The following is a 15,124-nucleotide window of genomic DNA, read 5'->3' as shown; positions in this document are numbered from 1 at the left end:
ATATCTCTCGTGAGCATATACAATTTCTTTGTATTAGTTGCATGAGTTTTTATGATCGCAGGGTGCAGCCAATCACACCACAACCGGCTTGATTTCACCGCTGGAGGTTTCAGTGAGAAATCAGCGTCTTGATTGCCTGATTGCAGGAGACACCAAGAGCGTCCTGTGCACACGCGTCACGCCGGGACACTTTCTGTCTGTCTGTGCTTCTGGAAGAATGACACACAACGCTATGAACTACAGCATAAATGCGTCTGATTGAATGATATCAGGGGAGATGAAAAAGATAGGTTATCAAGAAGCAAAATCCTCAAAAAAAAACATCCAGAAATGTCTAGTTTGTGTGCACAGCCAAGGCCATGTGGGTGGAGAATTGTGTTAACTGAAAATATATGTATGATCCAATGGATGAAATCATTTCTGGCTCTACACGATTGCCTGCTGAAAAGACTGCATTATGGAGGTTAAACGAGTTTAGTGTCATTTTATGTTGTGGTTGTGTATGAGCAGATTTGAGGTGAGTTTGTTTTTTTAATGCTAGAGCATTTATTTGATTGTCCTCTCAGTAAGATCAGATTTGCTGTGTCTGATATGGACTAATACAGTGTGTTTTGGAGACTAGTTAAGATGTTTATTGAACCGAAGTCGAGATCTTGTCAGTTGAGGTTATCGATTTTGTATGATTGGTAGTAGCTGACTACATTGCACATTGTGTATTATACACTGCCTAAATCACTGTGGCATCCAGTTTAATGGAAAAATGTCTTTAAAGGAGAACTTCACTTCCAACAAAACTTTACAGATAATTTAGTCACCCCCTTGTCATCCAAGATGTTCATTTTAGGATTTCTCTCCATATAGTGGACTTCTATGGTGCCCCAGAGTTTGAACATCTAAAATGTAGTTTAAATGCAGCTTCAAAGGACTCTAAATGATCAAAGTCGAGGAAGAAGGGTCTTATCCAGCGAAACAATTGGTTATTTTCTAAAAAAATGTACAGTTTATATACTTTTTAACCTCAAATGCTCATCTTGTCTAGCTTTGTATGAACTGTGTATTCCTGTTCAAGACAGTTAGGGTATGCCGAAAAACTCATCTTATTTTCTTTCTCAACTTCAAAATCATCCTACATCGCTGAAGAAGTACCGACCCAGTGTTTACAAAGTGAACGCGCAAGGAAAAAAGATTTTGAAGTTGGAGGAGAAAATGAGATGGGAGTTTTTTGACACACCCTTACTGTCATGAGCTTAGAAAGTATATAAATTGTACATATTTTTTTAGAAATTAACCAATCATTTTGCTCTGTAAGACCATTCGTTCTCATCTGGGATCATTTAGAGCCCTATAAAGCTGCATTTAAACTGCATTTTGGAAGTTCAAACTCAAGGCCACCATAGCAGTCCATTATATGGAGAAAGTTGCTGAAATGTCTTCCTCAAAAAACAATTTCTTTACAACTGAAGAAAGAAAGGACATGAACATCTTGGATGACAAGGGTGAGTAAATTATCTGTAACTTTTTGTTCTGGAATTGAACTTTAACTCTTGGGATTGTGATTAAATAATCAAGAAATAATCAGTGACTGATAGTTTTATCGCACTAGAAATGGAAGCACATTGCATTATGTTAAAGGTTTGTTTTTGAAAGAGTATTCTTCAGCTCACCAAAGCTGCATTTATTTGATCAAAAATACAGTAAAATTTTGAAACATTTTTTGTAATTTAAAATAGCTGTTTCTATGTGAATATCTGTTAAAATGTAATTTATTCCTGCGATCAAAGCTGAATTTTCTGCGTCATTACTTCAGTCTCCAGTGTCACATGATTGTTCAGAAATCTTTCTAATATGCTGATTTGCTGATTTGATTTTTATTAATAACATTGAAAACACTTTTGCTGCCCAATATTTTTGTGGAAATCTGATGCATTTTATTTTTTAGGATTCACCAGTAAATAGAAAGTTAAAACAATAACACATTTATTAGAAACAGAAATCTTGATCAATTTAATGCATCCATATTATATCCAATAACAACACGCTGATTTGTGATATTCATTGTCATAAAAAAAAAAACAGCTCATATCAACTTATAAATGTCTTAAGATATTTGTATATTTTAGAAATAATACTGTTGCCTCAAGTTGCTTAAATGTAGTTTTTGTGTGGTTTAAACTGAGTGGCCTGTGGTTTGAAAAAAAAATGCTGTTTCAAAGTTGCAAACAAGCAAAATCATCACAGTTGTATCTCTTTTATCATCAGTATATCCTCCAGCCCTGTATGTTTACACATGTTACCAGTCTCCCATGTAAATGTTGAGGTTTACGAGGTTAAAACCACTCACTGATGTCATGCATGCAAATAAAAACCGCTCGCACTCTGAAAGTGTGTGTGTGTGTGTGTGTGTGTGTGTGTGTGTGTGTGTGTGTGTGTGTGTGTGTGTGTGTGTGTGTGTGTGTGTGTGTGTGTGTGTGTGTTTTAGTGGAAAAGAGGTTGAGCTGGTCTATCTGGTTGAGTCACTTTTCACAGTTGGTTTATCACAGATGCTGCTTTTGTCTCTTGGTGAGCTGCAGGTTGAAGTTTGTTTGAAACCTCATTCGTTTTCAGGATCTTGCTGCCACGCCGCTATTGTAAACGCCACTGTTAGTGTGGTTTAAATAAACTGTCAGTAGTGCTATATTGCTATTTAAGCATGTATGCATCGTCCTGGACATTTGCATTCCAGTCATGAATAAAATTGCATTATCCAAAATGCAGAAATGTCCCAGAACTGTACTTTTTGCATCGTCTTAAAGGGATAGTTCACCCCAAAATTATGTTTTTGTCATGTTGTTACAAATCTGTATGTTTGTTTCCAGTTTTAGGGGTAATACATTACAAGTAATGCGAGTTACCTAATCAGATTACTTTTTCACATAACTAGTAAAGTAACACATTACTTTTTCATTTAAAAAACGTTTTTCAAAAAAGTAACGCCAGTTACTTTTTGTCTCCTTAATGTATTTAGTCCCATTTTATTAGCCAATGTCTTTACTGCTGACCTTTGATTCAATTCAAACATGCTAATAAGCAAAACTTACTTTAGATTAACTAACATTTGTGCTTCATTTTTCTCATTACTGAAGAGTGTTGAATTACTTTTCCTCCAGCCCTAGGCTTATTCATTTCACTTTTTGGTGGGAAAGGGCTTTTACATTTGCTAAAAAGCTAACTTTTTATATTAAAAACAAACAAGCAAGCCCTTCCCAGATTTAAAAAGTAACACAAAAGTAATGTAACACATTTTTATAAAAAGTAAATATGTGACAATAATTAGTTACATTTTTACTTTTAAAAGTAACTTTGTTTCTTCTGTTGAACACAAAAGACAACATTTTGAAAAAGTTGGTAACCAAACTGATTCCCATTGACATTTTAATAGTTTTTCTTTCCTTATTATGGAAGTAAATGGGTACCGTCAGCTGTTTGGTCATCTACAATCGTGTGTGTGTGTGTGTGTGTGTGTGTGTGTGTGTGTGTGTGTGTGTGTGTGTGTGTGTGTGTGTGTGTGTGTGTGTGTGTGTGTGTGTGTGTGTGTGTGTGTGTGAGAGGTTTGGAACAACATGAGTGTGAGTAAATGACAGGGTTTAATTTTTGGGTGAACTATCCGTTTAATACTACTGTTTTTCACGAGAACGACAGCTGTGTGAATTCAGGTGTGTTCATAATGACAGCAATTTAATGTCTTTAAACTTCTCAATCTCTATTTTCCTCAATTAAAGTTTTAAGCGTCTAATTGTGTGACATCATCACCTTTCCCTGAAGTTGCAATCAGCACCTGTTTAATACAGAACACACACTCACCCTCTCTCTCTTTCTGTGTGCAGTGGCACAAATCTGCAATTCAATTTGCAACAGTTTAATTTGTGTTTAAGATGCAAATGTAGCCTTTCTGATAATGAGAATGCTAAACAGAGAGGAGGGAGTCCAGAGCGCTCACACACTCATTCATTAGCTCACAGTAGTCGTGTCAACACACACACACACACACACACACACACACACACACACACTTGTGCACAAATCCACAGCAAATGAGACGCAGGATGGAATAGAATTATCTGTCTGTAAAGGTCACAAAACAAGAGTTAAGACAGCAAGAAAACAAATGGGATGGAAAAGTTCACTCTTCGACTGTTTTAAACACCTCTAATGCTGAGAAACATGCAGCCTGAAGACGTAACCGAGAGAGAGAGAGACAGGAAAAGGTATTGATCACAATTAATTGCATCCAAAAATTAAGTTTGTTTACATACTGTATATGGGGCATGCTACAGAAATGGTGCAAACTGCTGTCCCACAACCAAAAAACGAAGCAGTTAGTATTCAGATCTAGATGTTTGTTAAGATCCTTCTATTAGCTATTGAAACTCACAATAATATTTAAAATGTTACTAAGCTTTTTTTATTAATATAAAAAAAAAATGTTTTAATAAAAAAAAAAAATCATCATTTATTGGGTACTTTCAATGGGGAGGTTATAAATTATTTTAGTTTTTTTTTTCATTGTTGTTTTTAAGTGTCTTTGTTTTTTGTTTTTTTTAATGGAAAAAAAAAATATAATACATAATATAATATATAAAATAATAAAAAAAATATATGTAGTATATTATATTTATTATATTATATTATATTATATTATATTATATTATATTATATTATATTATATTATATTATAATATAATATATAATATATATTTTTTTCAATATTTTATTTATTTCTTTATGTAAAAATGTTTCCCGCATTTTTCATTTAGTCTATTGGCCTAGATTGATTTTAAATAAACATACATTTATGATCAGGAAATATTTCTATTTTCTTCAGAAATAAAGTTTTAAAATAATGTTATGATGTTGTTTGGTTCGATGTATATTCAAACTAATCAATCCTTAAATGAAACTAACCTTTTTAAACTTTTTGCGTTTTTTTTTTTTTTTTTTTTTTTTTTTAACAAGGAAAACAATTATTTAAAATGCTACAAATCTCATAATTTACTCTTGAAATATAGTTAAATACTAAGTGTTTATAGATTTACCTGTGAAATATATGTAATAAAAATAATATATATATACTTTCTGAAAATACAATATGAAAATTAACTGCACAATTACTAGAAATGTGTACCTTAGATATTATACAACTTGCATACTTCTTATTTTGGCAAAAAGACACTTTTTTTCAAGACATTTCCAATTCTGACTTTGAACCAATTCCGTAGAATGGCCCATATATTTATATGTATTTATAAATATACGTACACGTATAAATTTAATTTAAATTTGTTGAAGTTGAATTTATCTTAGTAGTTTTGTCATTGCCCATGCAGACTCCAGAGATGTCCACCTGTTCTTCATGCATCGCATTTCATTTGGAGAGCGCGTGTAATGCACTACTGCACAGGAAAAACCAATCCATCCTTTTCTAAAATTCACTTACCTTCCTTATTTGTAAATATGCATGCATGCATATGCATCACAATTATGATGTCTTTTAAAGATTTGTAAGCTAATGTTGCAGTAAAGTGCGAGCTAGAACACTATGCCTTGTTCTTTTTTTATAGTTATATAGTTTTTATTATAGTATAGTTGTATTTAAAGCCTCGTTTTATAGTTTAGTCATTGCACGTGAAGACTCCAGAGATGTCCACCTGTTCTTCATGCGTCGGATTTCATTTGGAGAGTGCGTGTAATGCACTACTGCACCGGAAAAAACAATCCATCCGTTTCTAAAATTCACTTGATTTCCTCATTTGCATAACACCAGGTGACTGGAATTTAAAGTGCACCATAATCACTCATTGCAAAAACATGGCAATGGATGTGATGTAATAATGGCAGCAGGTCTGTGCAGCTCAGAGAGAGAGAGAGACGGCTGAGTGAATGCAGCATTTAGCCTGCTTTACTAGTTTATTCATTCCGTCTGTGTGTCATGCATATGCATGCATGCAAATGTTCACGAGTGTGTATTAAACACATCGTGCTGCGATTGTGAGATTGACTGCTCAGATGTGTCTCTCCTCTCAGATCGCACGTCTGTCTCATTCTGCTGTTGTGGAAGGGGATGAAACGGTTTGATTTAAAGAGCTTGTGCAATTTTATCGTGTTCCATCTCACAGCTGTACATGCTGTACCATATCTTACGCTTCGCTGAGCGTGTGTTGCGGCCAAGTAAGAAACAGGAAGGAGAAGGACAGACAGACAGAGAGTTCACATGTTGCTGCTTCACTCGTTCTCTTCGGTTCCTCAGGAATGTTAACAGGCCTTGCCCTCACTAGTCATCAATGTGGGGGAATTCTGGGTAATGGCCTCGTAATCCCAATAGCTAGGTGATGTAATGGAAGATTTTTGGTCATTCTGGTCTGTTTTTGAAGTGATCTGAAACAAAACGTTCTGGTTTTTGCTTTCTAGAATGATTTTAATGAGAAAACATCCCTAAATGCTTTCGATCGACACTCCTAGACGAATCACCCTGCTGTGAAGGACTGGAGCAAAGTCAAAATATTAAATACAGGCTGAGGGATGTTCAACAAACACACTTTCATGGTGTCATGTCTGTGCAACAAAACAGTCAGAGGTTGGATTTTACCCATGGACTGTAAAATATATGGACGTAGTGTCCGTGACGTCATCCGTAGGTTTCTGAAGAGCGATTTTGGAGCCTATAGTGGGCGGGATTCGCTGTCGCTATCTTGGAATTGCGTCACCGCGCGTCACTCCCGGATCATCGAAAATGGGCAAAGAGGCGGGACGTGGGTGGAGCTGGTTGCTGAAACCACGCCCACTTAGCACGCCAGTGGTGACAGCAGCGGCAATCCCCCTGTCACTCAAGTGGCCACGCCCTTAATTATGCAGAACGTTGCGGCTTAATATAACTTAAACGGATGACTTATAAAAAAGTTCACCCCCCTCACAGTTGACATGAAGGGCGAAATTAGCTATATAGTCTAAAACCACTTTTTGAAGCAGGCTGTAAACATGTTTTTTTTCTGCTGTAAAGTTGGGCATATTAACATGGGGAGTCAATGGGACTGACTCCCTTTTGCAGCCAGTCTCTAGCGGCCAGTCGATGAATTGCAGTTTAAGCCACTTCCGTGTTGGTTTCAATAGAGAGAGCGGGAGGCTGCCGCTTGAGTTTACCACAGCAATTAGAAGATAAAAATACAGTTTATTTTCATGACAACTTATAAACGGTTAAAAACAGACCTACTGTGAGGTGTGTGGTTGTTAAATGATAATCTGTGACCCTGGACCACAAAACCAGTCTTAAGAAGCACAGGTGTTTTTATGGCAATGGCCAAAAATACATTGTATGGATCAACATTAATGTTTCTTTTATGCCAAAAATCATTAGGATATAACTAATGATCATATTGTAAATTTCCTACTGTATATAATATTTCAAATTAAAACTTAATTATTGATTGGTAATATGCATATGAACAACTTAAAGGGAATTTTCTCAGTATTTAGATTTTTTTTCATCTTCAGATTCCAGATTTTCAATGGTTGTATCTTGCCTAAATATTATCCTATCCTAACAAAGCTTATTTATTCAGCTTTCAGATGATGTATGAATCTCAATTTCAAAAAAGTGACACTTATAACTGGTTTTGTGGTCCAGGGTCACATATATGCTTTTGTTGAATCAGCATTTTTTGTATAATGTAGGCAAATTTCTGATTTAAAAACACATCATTACAAATGATTATGCAAAGTAAATCTCTACCAGTGAGATAACTGTGACAGGCAAATCATGGCAAAACACTTTAGCGTCTTTCATTCCCTTGAAGCACTGCAAATGACAAAATAAATGTCTTGTTCTCTCAAAATAATTACATTTTTGTATAGGTCTATATATGCATATCTTACAACACATGAAAACACACTGCTGCTCAAAAGATTTTGAATGCTTTTTAAAGAAGACTTTTCTGCTCATCAAGGCTCTGCTTAATTGATTAAAAATGCAGAAAAACTGTAATATTGTGAAATGTTAATGCTATTTAAAATAGTGGTTTTCTTTTTTAATATACTTCAAAATGTAATTTATTCCTGTGATGCAAAGCTGAATTTTCTGCATCATTACTTGAGTCTTCATGATCCTTCAGTAATCATTCTAGTAATGTAATGCTGGAAACAAATTGTGCTGCTTAATATTTTTTTTTTGGAACATGTGATACATTTTTTCAGGATTCTTTGAAAAATAAAACGTTAAAAAGAACAGCATTAGAATAGAATAGAAAACCTTAAACACCTTGTTCAAAGTTTGGGGTCAGTACATTTGTTCTTTCTTTCTTTCTCTCTTTGAAAAATTAATTCTTTTATTTAGCAAGGATGTGTTAAATTGATAAGTCATAGTAAAGACTTACATTTTTAGAAAATATTTCTATTTTAAATAAAATTCTGTTCTTTTTAACTTTTAATTCATCAAAGAATCCTACAAAAGTATCACAGATTCCAAAAAAATATTAAGGAGCACAACTGTTTTCAACATTGATAATAAAAGTAATAAATCAATATATTCGAATGATTTCTGAAGGATCATGTGACATTGAAGACTGGAGTAATGGCTGATGACAATTCAGCTTTGCATCACAGAAATAAATTCTAATTATATATAAAAAAAACAGTTGTTTTGAATTGCAATAATATTGTATAATATTACTTTTTTTTAAATAAAAAAATAATTTTAATAAAAAACATAAAAAATCTTACTGATTACCATGATTATTATCTTATAAATAATTGATAAAAACATTTATTTATTTGTTTCCATTTTTCAATCCATTTTATTTCTGTTGTCATTCATTGGAATATAGTTCTTTCACTCACATTTTTTTTTTTTTTTTTTTTTTTTTTTTCCCATTTTCATTTTTCCAATCCTTTTTTTCTTTGGAAAAGTTTGTGATGTTGTGATTCACCTTGTAGCTGGTTGGTTTTGTTCATGGCTTAAAACTATAAAAATACTTTTTTTTTACCCTTATGTCACAAATTAATTGGTTAAGGTTGCTAAGAAAAGCTGTATTGTAGAAAAACATGCTTTTGTGACTGAAATCAGTGTGAAACCATAGGACAGACTTGTAGACTAAATTTAGTCTCTGCCAAATGTATCCCAATTTAATCTGAATCAGTTTAATAGTTCCATTTTTTGCATTTGCGTTTTTTCATGCAATCACTGAATGTTGCTATTTTGTTGCTACATTGTTTTGTTTGGTTGCTACGGTGTTCTCAGCGGTTGCTGGGTGGTTTCTGTGTTATTCAAAGATGTCTAGATCAAATAACGGGATCATATTATGGTTTTATGGTTAAATAATAAAGGAGATTTTTATTAAATGTGTGGTAGATGTCTGATGTTTTCAGGCGAGTGCAGTGAACTAGACATGCTGCTGGTGGTTAGAAACCGGTTTCAGGAAGCTTAGAGCGGCATACGGGGGCAGGGCTGGAGATGAGGGTGTGTGATGGGGGATTTTACAGCTCCATGGGGGGTAAAGAGGGGTAAACGGGGGTCGAGTGTAAACAACATCTGTTTATCCCAGCGCCTTACTTCTGTTTCTGACTAAATACTGGTTACTGCAGGTATTACCACAGTAAAACCTTCTCACATGCTTTTAGATTCTAAAGTTCATATTTTCATTTATTATTACTGTAGTATTTTGGGGGAAACATTGTGTAAATGTTATGCATACAAATCATACGTTTATGGATTATTTTGTGCATTGATACATTTACACGACTTCATTCATGCACATTCTGGATGTGTTTGTGCAGTGCTGCTGGATAAACACGCGTGTTCAGTTTTGCATGCAGTTGGTTTGTCTGCAGCATATTTATTGTGTTTAATTAGTGGGATAATGAGCTGTGAAATGACCGTGTCATTGCTGACTGGCCACTTCCTGTGCACTCGTGTTTTCCTTCCTGTCCTGTTTAAAATTCCAGTTTGAAAGTCAGAAATGTCATTTAAAGGTGAATAATCGCAAAAATATTATGGACTGTTTGCGGTACTAAAGATTTTAAACTATATTAATGATTTAACTCCAAATGCCTTCAAATAAACGTATAAAAGTGTGTTTTGGCAATTAAAAATTACAATCAATATAGGTTGGTTATTTGTTACACTGCAAATGTGCTGAAAAAAATGTAAAATTTTTGCTTAGAATTCTTGTAATTTTGACTTTATTCTCAAAATATTTTTGAAAACATTACAACTTTATTCTTGAAACACTTCAACTTTATTTGTGTAATATTTCAACTTTATTCTTAAAACATTGACTTTATTCTCATTTATTCTCACTTAATTGTCGAAAAATTACTTTTCTCAAAATATTCTGACTTTATTCTCGTAATATTTTGAATATTTTGATTATTCTCAAAATATTTTGACTTTATTCTCAAAATATTTTGACTTTATTCTCATAATATTTAGACTTTATTCTCGTAATATTTAGATTTTAGTCTCAAAATATTCCGACTTTATTGTCGTAATATTTTGATTATATTGATTTTATTCTCAAAATATTTTGACTTTATTCTCGTAATATTTAGACTTTATTCTCAAAATATTTTGACTTTATTCTTTAAATATTATGACTTTATTTACAAAATATTTTGACTTTATTCTTGTAATATTTCGACTTTATTCTCAAAATACTACGACTTTATTCTCGTAATTTAAATTTTTTTCTCAAAATATTTCGACTTTATTCTTTAAATATTAGGACTTTATTCTTGTAATATTTAGACTTTATTCTTCTAATATTTCAACTTTATTCTTTAAATATTAGCACTTTATTCTCAAAATATTCCGACTTTATTCTAGTAAATTCAACTTTATTCTCAAAATATTTTGACTTTGTTCTCCTAATATTTTAACTTTATTCTTTAAATATTACGACTTTATTCTCAAAATATTACGACTTTATTCTCAAAATATTTAGACTTTTTTTCTTGAAATATTTAGACTTTATTCTCAAAATATTCTGACGTTATTCTCAATATTTCAACATTATTCTTTAAATATTATGACTTTAATCTTGTAAAATTTTGACTTCATTCTCATAATATTTTACCTTCATTCTTGAAATATGACTTCAAATCTCGTGATCTTAGGTTTATTTCAAATATAGCACATGCATATTCTTCACAGAATGCATATTGTACACAGAATTGCATATTGTATTTTTTTACTAGTATGCTGCAGTTTGCCATTGTGAGCTTCTGGTGTGCGTTTTTTTTTCCATTTAGGCTACTGGTTTGAGTGTATTGCTTTAGTGTGTGAGTTTTATACACGTCTGTTTCGGAGTGTATTCAGTGTGTGTATTCGCGCTCCATCTGAGAGGCGAGTGCTGTAATTGATATGCCACAAGTAATAAATCAGCCGGCCGCCTGCCACCACTCGCCATTATCTGAGGAGACGGGTTTAGAGGTCTGTCCGCAGTGTGTGTACGTGAATTTATGCTCTGTTTTCTAAAGCAGAGGGACTGTGAGACGACTGGCAGAATAACGTGTCCTCGGGCAGCTGTGGGAAAAATGGAGAATGAATTGACTTCCATATTAACTGTGTCTCATGTTCCTTATGCTGAAATGTACTCCAGCACTTGTTTCGTTGGTGTGTGGCGGTTACTAAGGGTGAATCTCACGAAACCTGGATTGTTTCTTGCCCAAAGCATTTTTTGCTTGCATTTCCATGATGATGCTGTAGTTGTTAATTTTATAGCATTTACTAAACCGATATTAGTTATTGAATGCTTACACACAAATAAAGCTTGTGGTAGATGTGTCAGTAAATAAAGGTTCTGTGTCTGTAATGTGTTTGCACAATAGTCTGTCTGAGAATAATGGTGAAAGGTTTTGAGAATAAACTCGTAATAGTAAGAATAAAGTGGGAATGTTTCGGGAATAAAGACAATGTTTCGAGAATAAAGACGGAATGTTTCGAGAATAAAGATGTAATGTTGGAAAATGATGGAAAAGTCGGAATGTTTCGGGGGGAAAAGTCAGAATGTTTCGAGCAATAAATTTGGAATGTTTCTGGGAAAAAAGTCGTAACATTTCGGGGAAAAAAGTCAGAACATTTAGAGGAAAAAAGTTGGAATGTTTCGAGGGAAAAAGTCGGAATGTTTCAGGGAAAAAATTCAGAATGTTTCGAGCAATAAAGTCGGAATGTTTTGAGGAAAAAAGTCGGAATGTTGCGAGGAAAAAAAGTCGGAATGTTACGAGGAAAAAAGTCGGAATGTTGCGAAGAAAGTCGGAATTTTGCGAAGAAAAAAGTCGGAATGTTGCGAAGAAAAAAGTCGGACTATTGCGAAGAAAAAAGTCGGACTGTTGCGAAGAAAAGTCGGAATGTTGCGAAGAAAAAAGTCAGAATGTTTCGAGCAATAAAGTCGGAATGTTTTGAGGAAAAAAAGTCGGAATGTTGCGAAGAAAAAAGTCAGAATGTTTCGAGCAATAAAGTCGGAATGTTTTGAGGAAAAAAAGTCGGAATGTTGCGAAGAAAAAAGTCGGAATGTTGTGAGGAATAAAGTGGAAATGTTGTGAGAATAATGTCTAAGGGCGAATCTCACGAAACCTGGATTGTTTCTTGCCCCAAGCATTATTTGCTTGCATTTCCATAATGATGCTGCGGTTGTTAATTGTACAATATTGATTAAATGTTTATTGAATGCTTATACATAAATAAATCTTGGTAGATGTGTCAGTAAATAAAGGTTCTGTGTCTGTAATGTGTTTGCACAATAGTCTGTCTGCGGTTTTCAGGTAGGACGTGAGTGAGCGGCTCATTTGACACGAGCAGAAACTGATGCCAGTGATAATATTGAGCTAGACTGAGATCCGTGACATAAATAACAACATCTATGAGAACGGCTTCTTGCACGGGCACGTATATTCAGCGGCTGTTTCTGTCATTTGGCGCTTGTGGATTCATTGATTGGTGTCATTTAAGCAGTTACTGATCGTCTGAAGTGCAGGTACTCATGGGAAATTGGCGAATCTAAAAGTGGAAGATGAGAACACAAGATGAAAGAAAGCCTTCGGGGATGTTAGACAAGAATTTCTTTTATCTCTTGATGAGATTGATAATTCTCTTCAGTTGTCAGTCCTTTCTGAGGCGTTTCGAGAGACATTCTTTCATTTATATTTTCACGTTCATTTGGTTCCATTCTTGTGCTCTGTCATATCTCTAAACTTGCTACAAATGCTTGTGCATTGACTGTTTTAACCGTTCGGTTGCCAGATAGCTGTAGGAGGACACACAGATGCACTTTGGTTTGATGTTTACAGTCGACTCTGTCATGAACGATCCGCTCAAATGAAGACAAATGAGGTTTGGGAATCTCTGACTCTTTCTGTTTTCCATGCACATGCACACAAATGTTGAACATAGTAACTAAACAGACATGACTTGCCTCACTGTGGTAGTACCATAGTAAAGTGATTGTAATGGCATGATACTGAATGGTTACAAAATTCAGGTACTATTGTAGTACATGAAGGAATACCATGGGTTGCCATGCTTGAATATATTTCCTTCTACAGTTAAAATTGAAAGTTTACTCGGCTTGCAGAATCTGCAAAATTGTAATTATTTTACCAAAATAAGAGGGATCATACAAAATGCATGTTATTTATTTAGTGCTGACCTGAATAAGATACGCAAAAGAAAATAATAGTTGAATTTATCGAAATGACCCTGTTCAAAAGTTAACATACTGTCTTAATAGTGTGTTGTTACCTGAATGATTAACAACTGTGTTTAATTGTTTAGTGATAGTTGTTCATGAGTCCCTTGTTTGTCCTGAACAGTTAAACTGTCTGCTGTTCTTCAGAAAAGTCTTTAAGGTTCCCACAAATTCTTTGGTTTTCCAGCTTTTTTGTGTATTTGAACTCTTTCCAACAATGACTGTATGATTTTGAGATCCATCTTTTCACACTGAGGACAACTGAGGGACTCATACGCAACTATTACAGAAGGTTAAATGCTCACTGATGCTCCAGAAGGAAACACAATGCATGAAAAGCAGAGGGTGAAAACTTTTGAACATAATGAAGATGTGTACATTTTTTTCTTATTTTGCCTAAATATCTTTTTTTTTATTTAGTAATGCCTTTCAGAAGCTAAAGAAGATGCTTGCATGTTTCCCAGAAGACAAAATAAGTAAAACTGACCCTGATCTTCCAATGCTCTTAATGCATTGTGTTTCTTTTAAGAGCATCAGTGAGCATTTGAACCTTCTGTAATAGTTGCATACGAGTCCCTCAGTTGTCCTCAGTGTGAAAAGATGGATCTTAAAACCATAGTCATTGTTGGAAATGTTTCAAATACACAAAAATCCTGAAAAACCAAAGAATTTGTGGGACATGAAGGATTTTTTTTTATAAAGAAGAGCGGCCAGTTTAACTGTTCAGGACAAACAAGGGACTCATGCACAACAATCACTAAACAAAAAACACAGCTGTGGATCATTCAGGTAACAACACAGTATTAAGAATCAGGGGGATGTAAACTTGTGAGCAGGGTCATATTTATAAAAATTCAACTATTATTTTCTCTTGTGGGCCATGTGTAAACACCTTTTATGTGAAATATCTTATTCAGGTCAGTACTAAATAAAAAATAACATGCATTTTATATGATCCCTTTTGTTTTGCTAAAATAATTAACATTTTGCAGATTCTGCGAGGTGTATGTAAACTTTTGACTTCAATTGTGTATATGCTCTTTTACTACTTGCTTGGAAAAATAATTATAATATAATAATTCAAAGGAGCCAATCTCTGAAATGAAATCGTTTTAGTTGGTCATTAGCTGATAGACAGACGAATACTTTCGCTTTTCCGGTCCATTTTCGCACGCGTTTCTGGAGCTCTGCGGAATGACGCCACTTCCCATCATCCCGTCCTTGGGGAATGATGGACAGATAAGAAGGTCCTCAATCACCCGAACAGGAAAAAAGCAATGGAGATAAGAAATGGGCAAAGAAAAGGAGAGAGAAAGGAAAACATTCTTCCTATTTTCCCTCCACTCTATCTCCCCCTTTTATTTCCTTTATCTTTCAGAGTTTTCGCTTGCCTCCGGCTCTCTCCTGTCGCTGAG

Source organism: Garra rufa, chromosome 12 (genome assembly GCF_049309525.1).
Source record: "Garra rufa chromosome 12, GarRuf1.0, whole genome shotgun sequence".
Lineage (NCBI taxonomy): Eukaryota > Metazoa > Chordata > Actinopteri > Cypriniformes > Cyprinidae > Garra > Garra rufa.
This window is presented reverse-complemented; position numbering follows the sequence as displayed.